Source organism: Mytilus californianus, unplaced genomic scaffold, assembly GCF_021869535.1.
Source record: "Mytilus californianus isolate M0D057914Y unplaced genomic scaffold, xbMytCali1.0.p SCAF_9, whole genome shotgun sequence".
Taxonomy (NCBI): domain Eukaryota; kingdom Metazoa; phylum Mollusca; class Bivalvia; order Mytilida; family Mytilidae; genus Mytilus; species Mytilus californianus.
Genome location: NW_026262745.1, coordinates 76714599 through 76728972, shown reverse-complemented (window position 1 = coordinate 76728972; position 14374 = coordinate 76714599). Strand labels below are relative to the sequence as shown.

Below are 14374 nucleotides of genomic sequence, written 5' to 3'. Positions count from 1 at the left end.
TGGGAATCCATGGTTATGCACTCACTTTCCTGATAGCTCGTTTGGGCATGGTCAAAAACTAAAGAACCTGTATAGCTCTATCAATTGGAAACCTTCCAGCAAGCTTCATTAAGCTATAAGGCAATGCTAGATGATCTGAAAGGACTTTATACTGAATTCAATCATCTAGATCCGCATCCTAAAGGAAAATTCAAAGAACACTTGGGTTATAAAACCAACTACAGAAACCTGCCAAAATTAAGATCAAAATTGAAACCATGCATTCGCACAACAATAGTTTGCCTATTCATCATAGCTTGTATAATTATATTCCTTATCCATGACCCCTACTGGATCCTGTTACATGTAATTTGAGTACTTGTTTGTGGTTCATTTGAGATGTTCTGTGACATGTTTTGTCGTCTTATTCTCAGTCCATATATTTGCTTTCCAATACTATATTCAGCATAGCTATTACAATTATATATCTTCTTTCTTGTTCTTTCTTTTTTTTTGCTTTTTTACTGTCATTGATTTAACGTGTTCACTTTCATTTTATGGCCTTCTATGTTATTTTTTGTCATTTTATACTCAGAATATATGGAACATAATACACATCCTCATACATGCATTAAATGCAAAAATTAATATATTTATCAGAACTATTTGAAATGTTTGTAATTATTCGGGCGATAACAAGATGTACAAGATGTATTCATATCAAAGCTTTTCTGACAGATATTCGCTTTACTTGTTCATGCCTTTTCCGATTTCCATGTAATACGATACCTTTTAGGCAAGCAATTCTTGTTTTCAAAAAAATGTGACAAAAATTATTTTGCATCCGTTGTGCCTATGTCGTTAACACAGAAGATAATTGAATCTTCAATGTTTTGCACTTTCTCTTTGAGAAATCTACAGGTTCACAAGAAAACGTTGTGGTAAATGGTCATCATAAAATAATAAAAATAAACCAGGTAATATTATCAGTTCCTTGTTAATGTAGCAATCGATAATTATATAAGTACAGAATGGCAAAGAAGTCTTGTGTAACATTTATTTGAAATATTGCTTTGCACATAAAATTATCGCGTACAAACCTAAATCTTTTTTTCTACTGACTGTAAATATAACTGGGAATATCCCATTCTCCTTCATGATATATAAGCACCTCGTACAGAAAATATAGTATCAACAAAAGCATAGAATAAAAGTCGGCTAATCATTTTTCTTTATTTTCTATAATGTTTTACCTGAGCAAACATAAATTTTAACTCGTTGAATGCACGAAAACATAATATGATGTTTCAGTCAAAGATCACAGCACAATGCTCGAGTACTAAGTTGTGTACAATAAGTAGATTTCGAAAACCTGCATGATATTAAGGACTATGTGGAACACGTTTAAAATTTGTGTATGGAAATGATTTTAGTAGGTGTGTGTACATATTATTTTTTTCCAATGCTTCTGTCAGTGTTTTTGTACTACAATATTATCATTGGTTTCGCCCTGATTCACGTTCGCCCTAGTACCTGTTCGCCCTTATACCTGTTCGCGCAGGGTCCATTCGCCCTGATTTTTATTTTTTTTAATAGATGTTGTCTACTTGCATAATGTTTATTATTTGAACAGAGTATGGTAAAGTATGTTAAAAAATTCGGCGAATATGTGTATTGCTGCAAACGAAAAATTAATTTCCCTTTAATTTTGTTTAAGTGCTTATCTTTATTGATATATGTTAACTATACAATTTATGCAGTATCATAACAGAGACATAAATGTCTCTGATTTTAATAAATGAACTTTTGGGTTGTTGTCTCTTTGACATATTCCCCATTTCCATTCTCAATTTTATTTTAAATCCTTTTCATATTTTACAATTCGTATATGTACATCATTGTTTTTACTCATTTCAAGACTAGTTTATCAAAGCAAAACGTTCTTTATACAATTTTGTGTATTATCATTCCACCAAAGACAAGTATTACAACTATCAGTGAGAACTATTATTATGTCATTGAACCGTGATTTTAAATGCTCCAGAGACATAAATTCACAGAGATTGGCAACTGTAACAGTGTATATATGTCTCTGTCCAAAACAAGCCATTAACTTTTAAAAATTCCATGTTATTTCATGAATTTCTAGAATTTACACCATATAACTATTTGAATAAGTTTATTAAACTTTAATTCCCTTAATATCCATATTTAAAAAAAAAGAAGGGAGAACCAACCCAGGGCGAACGCACACTAAGGGCGAACGAACTCAGGGAGAACGGACCCAGGGGCACGAAGATAAAACCTGCATGCATCTATGATAGGCTATGGTACATATAAATAGCAGTGTGACCTGCAGGCTCCTATGATAGGCTATGGTGCAGATCATAAGCGAAGTGACCTACAGATATCTATGATAACTGCGAGTACTCTCAGATCTGTACTTAGTGTTTTTTTGTTGTTATTCACATGTACAAGTACCCGTCCACTTCCACTTTGTGTTTTTGTTAGATGTATTTCGATTTGTATCCATCTGATGAATTAAGCCTTTTTCAACTGATTTTTATAGTTTGTTCTTATGTTGTACTGTTACACTACTGTCCCAGCTAGGATAGGGGAGGGTTGGCACTTTTAAACTAGTTTAACTCCGCCACATTCTGTATGTGCCTGTCCCATGTCAGGAACCGGTAAATCAGTGGTTGTCATTTGTTGCTGTGTTACATATTTGTTTTTCGTTCATTATTTTGTACATAAATTAGGCCGTTAGTTTTCTCGTTTGAATTGTTTTACATTTGTATTTCAGTCGGGGCCTTATAGCCAGAAATTAGTAGTACTTTTGCTAATTAATATTCATAATATGTAAATGAGAATTGTACCACGTGATCATAGTTTGAACTGGACTGGCTTAATATCATTAAAATCTTTAAAACACGGATATTATAAGTTGCCCGTCACAGAATCTTTGTTTATAATCACTCTGATATTTCCGTAAAGTTGTGAGGGTGCAATCAACAGTTTTTTTCTATGACGTCATATTTTAAGGGACCATGCCGAAGTGACCCTTAGTGGTGGAATGGTTAATAAAGATACTTGTATAAAACTAGATATTAATAGAATCAGAATTTTCTCTAGTTTATATTGAAATAAAAATATACTGTACTTTTAATATAGTAAAAAAGTTTTATCCAGAGAAAATGGGGAAAAAGTTGCCTAATCTGAACATAAAAAACCTGAAATCAGGTCATGTGCATACCCATGTAAACATGATACAGGCACATTTCCCATAATCAAAACTGTATGAAATTCATAGGTTTTTACCTGGCCTTTAATAAAAATCTTGTTTCAGGGTACGGTTTCCTGCTTCGAAAAGAGCTACAGTGGCTGCAAATAAGTTTTCAATTTTCACTGCCAAAAAAACAGGATGTTTACAGTGTTGTCTCCACTCAAAACATGTATATTTAATCTAATTTTTAAAATTATTTTAATCATTCAACCTGTTTAAATTGAAAACTAATTAACTAATTTTTACGATCAAATACCAAAAACATGATACTTTTTCACCAATTATATGAATAAAAAGGGATTTCCCTCCATGGTTATTTTTAGTCGGGGAATAACCCCTAGTTTTTTTTATACGAAACTGTTTATAGCACCCTTAAGCAAAACTTTGTATGCGATATATAAAACATTCTCTACTTTTCTGAATCTGTACATTATGTCGATTAAAATGATGTCTTACTTTAAGGATTGCGACCATCGATAGTGAAGCTACAGCTCATTTTTTATGTCGCATAGTATTGGCATATTGGCCAGTGGCAAATAGTTAAACTGGCATATTCCAAACATTTCCTGTATCACATTTTCATCAGTTATACAAAGAAATCATAAAATTGGGTTTCTATTGAATAAATAGAATAAAAACTGTGAAATAAACATAAATAAAGTTACTTTAAACAGATTTTGTCCCTAGTATTACATGAACTAAGGTTTAGCTGAGTTGAGAAAAATATTGAAATAGTGTATTTCTTAGGAACGGCACTTGTAGCTATTTGACTATAAAAAGTACCAAATATATAATATAATGAATAAAAATGTATGTTACACTGATCAGTAGTAAAGGTCAAAGTAGAAAAAATCTACACTTTTCATGTGCAACTTTTGGTTCCAAATATTTGAGAGAATGAATAAAAATATTATGACGTCGCAAAAAGATGAAAAAACTTCAAAATTTGCACACAGTCTACCCGTACGAAAAAAGAAATAGGATTCCACCTAGACACTAGAAGGAATGTAGTATGAATCCACCTAGAATCAAAGATTCTATATAGAAAGTAGGCGGACATGGAAAATGAACAAAATTCTGACTGGATTTTTTATTTTCTCCACTTGCAAAATCCTACCATCTAGCTGGAATTTTAAAAGTCTGAATGGATTTTTTCTGTTTTGAAAATCTTAAGTGGGAATTTGGACAGAAAATATGATAAGATTATTCATTTTCCTACTACAAGATTCCTACCAGAATTAATTTATTCCTACTAGAAAATCTTTCTACATGGAATCTTTTTAATTATCTTAAACTGGATTCTTGATTGCTAATGATACAAATTTTGCTGTGTTAAATGCAAACAAGTTCCAGTTCACAAATTCAAAAGTTGGAGGGTAGAAAAATGAAAAGTTGTGTTGGAACACAATATGCTGCAAGGGTTAAACAACTACAATATTGAAATATGAGAAAATATGGCTCATGTAGACTGAAGGTAATGTTTATACTTTTAAGATGAAATGTTTGATCTGTTTGCCAATATATTTAGTAATCACTTAATTCAACAATAGTGCATAATTTTACACATTATTTGTTCATAACTCTTCAATGTCATCTAATCAACATTTTTGCCCAAATACATATATAACACAATTTCTAGGTTGGATATATCACAGTTTCATCATACATCAATGATTTCAAAAGTCAACTTTTTTTAAATGAATATATTCCATGCATTTCCTTTGTTCTTTGTTGTTGAGATTCAAACTTAAATGATTGACCCAGTTGTGTATTTGTAAATATACACTTACATTTTGTATATTTTTAGAATCCTACAAGAAAATATTTTTTTCTAGGTGGAATTTTGGAAAATTCCTACCAGGTTTTCTAGTAGGAATTTTATTTTCCCGCCAAATTATTCCTGCTAATTTGAATATTCCATGTAGGAATATACAATATTCCTACTAAGAAATTCCTGCTTATTTAAATTTTTCGGCTATTTTCTGTTTGGATTCCTACTACTGTCTGACTAGAATATAACTCTTTTCTGGTAGGAATTCAATGCAATATTCCTACTATATTCCGTGTACATTCTGTGTGGAATATTTCATACAGGGATCTTAAGGTCAACCAACATAACAATATAGCCTGCAACAAACTTTTAGACAAGTGTCTATTACAAATGTTATTTCTAAATATGTCTACTTGATTCAAAATAGTTGTTAATTAATTTATCTGAGACTAAAAAAGATCTGAAATCAAAATCTCAAATGACTAAACCATTAAAATATAATAGAAGAAAAGCACCTAGTGACAGATAAGCTTGAGTTATCATCCTTCCCTACCGCTAAATTAGCTTCCTAAACATATCTGTAAAACTCGTATCCAGTTAGCGCGTGCAAGTGAGGAGACATTATCAAGTGAGCAGGACTTATCAACAAATTCTCCCAACATATTGCCTTGTATTGTAATGGTGATAAGTCACCAAATAATTTTTTTTAATAAAATAAATTACACTTGCAGTACATTTTTTACAATGAACCATTTCTTTTTTCCTAAAATTACTTTACATTCTGAAACGAGATGTTGATAAAATGGTGTCGACGGCAGTCTTGATAAGCTCTGCCGGGACTACTTTTTTTCAGAACTGAACTATTTGACCTAATTTGAACTATTGATCTGACCTGTATTGAGATCAATCTATCGATACAAATGTCAACAATGCGGGGGTGGCAGTTTAAATTATGAAAAACATTTATAGTGAACATAAAATTCACAGTAAAACTTATAATAAAAATTGATTAATTAAATATATGTGTACTTTTAGTCTTGAAAACAAACAGCATTTTGATGCGTTTCTGGAATTTTTCTATGAAGCGTATGCTGTTCAGCACTCAGCGAGTAGAAATTTTCTTCTTCTGGTGATATGAAATACTACGATCTTTCAATATAATCTTTAATATTTCTTTTTTTTGTTTCATCTTCAAATATTATACTCTCATATATGCATTATCATGTACACGAAACATTTTTCTTCCTCTAGTTAATGGGAATATTTTACCCTGCGTATTTTGGCCACAAGGTGTATGCGCGGTTTAATATTTTGATGACGTGTGTTGCCTAGTAATAACAGAGACACTCTGGTAATAACAATTCCCGCGAAATTATTGAAAAAGGAAATTTTGATAAAAAACATTGCTTTGAAAGATGATAAAAATGTTATCTGAATGTGAAATGTATAGATATTGAAAAATATCAGCCCCCTCGACAGAATATGAAGCTAAATGGCTCGTTCGCTACGCTCACTCGACATTTATCTTCATATTCTGGCTCGCGGGCTGATATTTTTCTATATCTACATATCCACATCAGATAACATGTATTATTACCTACATGAGCACCATCAAGTAAAAACTTGAGTTATTACCTACAGCAGCACCATCAAGTAAAAGCTTCAAGTTACCTTCCAAATGTTTTGATTCAAGTGGTACTGGTCAGCCAGATATTTATGTAGAATAAATGCATGGCCTACCATATTTTAAGCATAGTATCTGTTTCTATTGACTGGGTCAATAACACTGCTGGTAAACGTTTCATCCCCTAGGATATCACAACCCCAGTAGTCATCACTTTTGTGTTGACATGAAATATCATTTATATGTTAATTTTCTGTAAAATTTGCTTCTATATAAATGTTGAGTTATTCGAAACACTAATCTTTTTCTAGCATTATGCATAGATTGCCTTTATAGCTGTATTTGGCACAATTTTCAGAAATTTTCTTTTTTTAAAGCTTTTCTACTTTGGATTTGATTAAAGGCCTTCCAACTGTGATAAGTTTTATGTAGATGAAGTGTGCATCTGACGTACCAAATTATCAGCCTAGTATCTTTGATGAGCTTTTTCACATACATTTTATACATGTATAGACCTTTTTCACAATATTTTAGTTATAAGGTTTAATATTTTATTTGGTTTCCCCAAATTGGCTCTATGAATTATAGCAGCAAATAGTTATTTGTAAAGTTTCTGTTTACTAGGAGATTTAAAAAAAACCGTCTTATTATAATATTTGAAATAGCTCTAGCTGCAATATAGCCTTTTTGTGCTAATGGGGCATAAGGCAATCACCAATCAAGCAATCTGTTTTCTAGAATGCTATTTAAAATAAATGTATACTAAGCCATTAAGCACTCTATTTATTTTCAGATTCCACAGTGACTCCTATTAATCCACCAGATGACAATCCACAAGGACAAATCATTGAGTCAGATAGTTTGTCAGATTTCTACCTGAATGAAGCAAAACAACGAAAAAATCCTAAACATCAGAGAAAAAAGAGAAACCATTACCACTCTGATCACTCTGCTGATGAAGGTATAGTTTAGTTAATGAAAACAATAATAATGTTAAAAACTGATAACAAACAAAAAAGAAGATGTGGTATGATTGCCAATGAGACAATTCTTCACAAGAGACCAAATGACACAGAAATTAACAACTATAGGTCACCATACAGCCTTCAACAATGAGCAAAGCCCATATTTGGTGACACAGCGACCAGAAAGACATCTTGGTACTGATATCAATAAAAGAAAGTTTTGGGTAAATACCATTGAGACAGCAACCAAACAACACTGGAGACCAAAAGTTCTGCAATCATTTGTACCATTATCAAATAGATATAAGAAGATGTGGTATGAGTGCCAATGAGACAGCTCTCCATCAAAGTCACAATTTGTTAAAGTAAACCATTATAGGTCAAAGTATGGCCTTCAACACAGAGCCTTGGCTCACACCGAACAGCAAGCTTTAAAGGGCTCCAAAAATGACTAGTGTAAACCATTCAAACAGGAAAACCAACTGTCTAATCTATACAAAAAACGAGAAACGAGAAACACCTATGAACCACATCAACAAATGACAACCACTGAACATCAGGTAAGTTTTTACTTTATTTATTTTTATATAACGTTCTTTTATGCTCAATTTTGCCATTCTCCTGTTGGAGATTTGAAAAAGAGGCAGGGTTGAGATCTTTAGAAACTCATTAAACTATGACTCTTGTTCATGTGCCTATCCCAATTACAGGTGATTAAAAAGCTTCATATATCTTATAGACACCTACATATAAGGGTAGTAAGTAATGATTGACTCCTGCCAACCATGGATCTCCATGAAGAAAAAAAGCTTTGGTGTAATTCTTTAAATTCAAAAATTAAAGCATGCATTTATAATTGCTAATCTTTGGTTACTGGTAAAAAATGGGAGATCTAACTGATGCAATTGGAAATATTTTGTGAAGGAAAACCACTACTGAAATTATGAATGCAAGTTTTTCTTATTCTGAAACTAATATAGTTGCAGTTTTGCTTAATAAAAAGATTGCAATAATTTCTGAATTTACAATATGTAGTATTTTTTCTAGATGAGTTCAATAAATCTAAAGAAGAAAACATCAAAGATATATATAAAGAACTTCAAGTTATTAGTGATAAGTTAAAGGTAGTATTATATTTATGGATATTCACTTCATCTGAACCTACTGTACACACATAAAATTTTATCAAATATCACTTAGGTATTCAGTGTGAAAAAAGATGATTTCTGGTCCTTGGAGGTTAGTACATTCTGATTAAAATCTGTGTCATATACTATCCAATTTACAATCACCTGCATTCAATAAATTGCATATTGTATAGGATGTTAATTTATCTCCGGAAATGGAAATGCAGTTATTACATTCAAAGTAGATTATTGTCAAAGTCAAACATTATATTAATTATGGTCAATGGGAAATAACTCAGTACTATCTAATAAACTTCAATATTGATAGAAGCATATATAATACAGGGGAAAAAATAAAAGGAGTTATAAAATGATTTGAACAATAAAACAGACCAGACAGACCACTGACTCCTCAAAAATAGGGGAAAGGTACAAACAAAGACAAAAAATAATGAAGGACATATAGTCCAGATTGTCTGATAGTACAGGCACAAAAAGGTGTAGGGTTAAACCAGTTTTATGTGTGCACTACCGTAGTTGACCATGTATAATCCCTATTTGTATGTTATCTGCACACCTTTTTTCACCACATGTATTCAGGGAAGAGTTTTTGTCATGTGTAAAAACTTTTTTTGATCGTTTGGTTTTAAATATTTTCCGATGAAAGATTTATTATATTTAATATTTTGTGTAAACCTTTCAAGATGGAAAACAAGAAGATACATGAAAGGGAAGAAAAAGTTAAAGAAAGAGAAAGAATTGTGGCCATCTCATCAGCCAAAGTTAAAACCATAACTGAACATGAAGTCAGAGAGAAACTTAAAGTGATGGAACAGGTATTTAGATTTGTCATACTTCCCTGCACATACATGTATAGTAACCTACTTGCACCTATATCACCCTGTGTAGTTGCTACATAATTCTTGTATCAAGGCTTTAATACCTGTTGTTCAGTGGTTGTCGTTTGTTGGTGTGGTTCATAAGTGTTTTTCTTCTTGTTTTTTATATAGATTAGACCGTTGGTTTTCCTGTTTGAATTGTTTTACACTAGTCATTTTTGGGCCCTTTATAGCTTGCTGTTCTGTGTGAGCCAAGGCTCCGTGTTGAAAGCTGTACTTTGACCTATAATTGTTTACTTTTTACACATTGTGACTTGGATGGAGAGTTTTCTCATTGGCACTCATACCACATCTTCTTATTTATATTTAAGACATGAGGCAAACCATTTAACAAAGAGTGAGGAGGAGTTATAAAGGACATCACAGTAGTACAGCAAACTTATCAAGCTAGCTTTCTTTAGGATAACCAAGTGCAAAACTGTCTACGTCGCTTGTTTTGAATCTAATCAGGATGTTGGTTTTCTCATTTGAATTGTTTTAAATTTTGGAATGTAGGGGACTTTTATAGCTTTCTATGGGGTATGGGTTTTACTCATTGTTGAAGGATGTATCTTGACCTATAATTGCTGACATCTATGTCATTTGGACTCTAGTGGATAGTTGTCTCATTGGCAATCCTACCACAACTCCTAATTTTAAAAGGGATGGAGGGAAAAACCCAGAAATGGTAGGATAAACATATAATCAGGTTTTTCCCTATATATATCGTACAATAACAGCCTGGTAAGATAAGGTGACTTTTATGGCCCCCTGAATGGTCTGTGATATGTCCATTGTCCTTCACCTTATTTTCATAGTTCTGCAACTGCTTAAAAAACTGTATAGTTTTTTTTTGTAATGTAAATTTCTCACTTATTATGAGTAATAGGATAACCACCTTTGGTATATATGGAATCCTTGCATGGTGTACATGTGCCTTAGACAGTGTTCACCTGACCTCAATTTCATTTTCATGGTTCATTGGTCAATGGTATGTTTTCATAGTATATCTATTCTCAGATATGTTTATTCTATTTGATGTATGGAATGATTGCAATGTGTACATGTCTGTCTGGCAGAGTTCATCTGACCTTGACCTCATTTTCATGGTTCATTGGTCAATGTTATGTTTTCATTGTAAGGTTTGCTTCTCAGGTAAAAACTGTACTTTAAGCATTAAGCCAACTATATTTGGTGTATAAAATGATTTATTGGTGTATATGTCCTTCTGGCAGGTTTGTCTGTCTAATTTTCATGGGTCAAGCATTAGTGTAATGTTTTCATGGTTAAGTCTGTTTCTCAGATAAGATAATGAATAGAATAACTATATGTGGTGTATGAAATGATTGTAAGGGGTACATGTCTGCCTAACCGAGTTCCTTTGATCACTTTAGTTTTGTTGCGTCATAGCCTATTATCTTGAAAACTGTAATAGATAGAGAGAAATTTAAATAACAAATATGTCACCATGGCTGAAATTGCTAGTTGAAGACTTATAGGAGTTGTTGCCCTTAGACGATAATTTTTACATTTTTTTACGTTTGGGACAATTACTATAGAAGATACACAAAAATTGTGAACAGCATAACCCTTGCCACAAATTAAAGTGCCTGTCCCAAGTCAGAAACTTTATTGTGGTTGTCTTTAGCTATATATTCTGAATGTTTTTGTCCTTCATGGAAAGTTGTTGATGTTATATCTTTCGAGTTCAATTTAAAATTTATTCATGTCTCGTTTAGGCCAAGGGTTCCAACTGCTTACTGTGACCTGTCAACTCATATTTAAACTTGGACTTTGTAAAAAAGCTTAACTTATTTTTATCCTGCAATTGGGTGTCTTACTATACAGATACAGCCCTACAGATATCGCTATGCTGTATCTGTATACTATACAGATATCGCTTTAAAGCTCCGCCCACTGCCGGACTACGTTTGTGTATTGCTGTTGACGAGTGTTGTATGAACCTGCGTGACCCCAGAATGTGTATTGCAGTCGCATTCCAATGACGTATTGTTTGACCTTATGCGAACTAACGATCACTTTTATACGTTCTGTTTGTTTTCAAACATATCTTTCAAGCAATAAGAATTAAACGAATTTTCTGATAACAGACAAACATGAACAGCAGTATTTTCTACGACGACAATCATCGATTTCAAAACTTGAATGTGTACATGTGTAACAAAATCAACCATGTCAATTTCAGCATGCATGTTAAGTGAATGTCAAGTTCAGTTCAAAATTCTGAAGCGTAGGACAACTCGTACACTTCTGTTTCAAATTGTACAATGTTTTGTTATTTGTTTTTACTGTTGAAATTAGTTTTTATGTTAAAATAGATAATTATTCACTTTGAGCGATGTATTATTGTTGACCATTCGAGATTCTTCTTTTGCGAACCCGTCTCCAGCTGAATGTGTGATTTTAATATTACAACGTGGGCCTCAATCGAAAATAAATGCAAAAAATGTGAGTTTTTGTGTCTTTTAAAGCACAAACAATATACAGAATTAATTGCAGGATAAAGACAATAAAGCTCGCATTACACCTGTTTCTTAGCCTTGTACAAATACAGCTGATATTTAAAGACACTAAACAGTTATTGTCTATATTCAAGGTATTGTGGGTTTAATTCTCATGGAAGAAGAGGGGGATATAAATGGTTAAAAAGCAGAGATGTTTGATATGTGGGGTAAAAAAATGGAGATGTTTGACACAGGGGATAAAAAAGTGGAGATGTTTGATACAGGGGATAAAAAGGTGGAGATGTTTGATACAGGGGATAAAAAAGTGGAGATGTTTGATACAGGGGATAAAGAAGTGGATATGTTGGATATAGGGGGTAAAAAAGTGGAGATGTTTGATAAAGGGGGTTAAAAAAATAGAGATGTTTGATATAGGGGATACAGTGTTCTCCCCAGGCCGTTTTAGCGTCGCGGCACTGAGACGCTTTATTTTTGTCCCGTGATGCTATAAAAATTTCCACGACGCTATAATTATTTTGAGGATGCTTTTTTTCTTGTCTCTATATCGCAAAACCATGTCCTAAATTTTGAACTTTCATCTAAGTACCGCTTGTGATCATAAAAATTATATCACCTTTAATTGTAATCCCTTCAAATCGGACAATAGAGGCAATTTAGAGTGATTAAATAGGTGTTAATTGCCCTTTGGGTGATAACTGAATGGATACGAATACCCCAAACTGACACTTGTGACATGAATAATACCATGTGGTCCAATCGCAAATTTGACATGGAGAAAATGTAATCAGAAAATCGAAAAACAATGTAAACTCTACGTTTGCATAATCCAAATTCAAAGATACAAACGATTTCTCTCTTTAGAAAAGAGGTTAGGTCGTATATTTTTACAACTTTTAAAAAATTACTTTCTTTCATTTCCGGTACTACTAGTTAATCAAGAGCGTGTATTAAACATTTTGATTTTGAGTTAATTAGGTTTGATACTTCTTTAGCTTTAGTTGATGTTTCATCCATTTAATGCATTAAAAGCGTCATATTCATTCCCAATCTCTTATCAAACATTGTTTATTTTCGTAAATTTTTCTTCTGCCGCCATTGAAATATTTGTGTAAACTATGGATCGGAACCGGACCAGATATGACAAAATTCCGTATTTTTACAATAATAACTACAGATGCACAAATGGCACAGTAGACAGAAAAAAAAAATGATCACAAAAGAGAAAACTACACATTCCACACGCATTAACAGACTATTTATTAGATATCTTTGCTAAATGTATTCTTTTTGAAAATACAACGTTTTAATATAATGACTAAAGTAGCTTAACTTTGTTAAAAATATATATCATTTTGATATAAAGAAACAACTGGAACCAATTCATTGAGTACCATGAAACAATGAATTTCATAGACATGATAAAGAAAAAAGTTTTTTAATTGAAATTGTATTGCTATATGATACTTTCTATTCCCTTTTTGTATAAAAACCAGTTCTTTTTTTTTTGCTAGATATTTTGTAATGTATATATACAGGTTGTACTATAATAAACCATGCATTCATTCATCCATTCATTCATTCATTTAGTTGAGTAGGTAGGGTAACTGGAACCACACACATATTTTTATTTGGCCCAAGAGGAACAAAATAATTCTGTAACTATAAATGAATATAGAAAACATAAACTGAAACAACTGTTATCATGGTTAAAGTTTAATTGTATTCTCAGTTATGAATTGAACAATATAAACATATATAACATAAAGGAAATAGAGCACCACCACGACGCATCAAATGACATTGAAAAAAAATACAGTTTATTTTTTTATGCCAAGTGTGATGCTATCCAAAATTTCTGGGGAGAACACTGGGATAAAAAAGTGGATATGTTGGATATAGGGGGTAGAAATGTGGAGATGTTTGATATAGGGGTTAAAAAAGTGGAGATGTTTGATATAGGGGGTAAAAGCGTGGAGATGTTGGATGTAAGGTGTAATAATGTGGAGATGTTGGATGTAAGGGGTAATTATGTGGAGATGTTGGATGTAAGGGGTAATAATGTGGAGTTGTTTGATTTAGGGGTAAAAAAAGTGGAGATGTTTGATGTAGGGGTAGATTTTAGACTGAAAGTTTTGTAATAAATAAATACAGCTAAAGTTAATAGTACATTTTTTAATTTTTTATATTTCTTTATGAAAAGAAATGGAAATGCCGTTTTGTACTGATATATAAACTCTAAAATATGAATCTTTGCATTATGA

General features: G+C 32.2%; 1 pseudogene; it reads left to right on the top strand.

Annotated features, from left to right (window-relative positions):
* The first annotated feature begins 6764 nt into the window (after window positions 1-6764).
* The window catches only part of LOC127713995 (coiled-coil domain-containing protein 138-like), a 39541-nt pseudogene continuing 31931 nt past the window's right edge, over window positions 6765-14374 (top strand).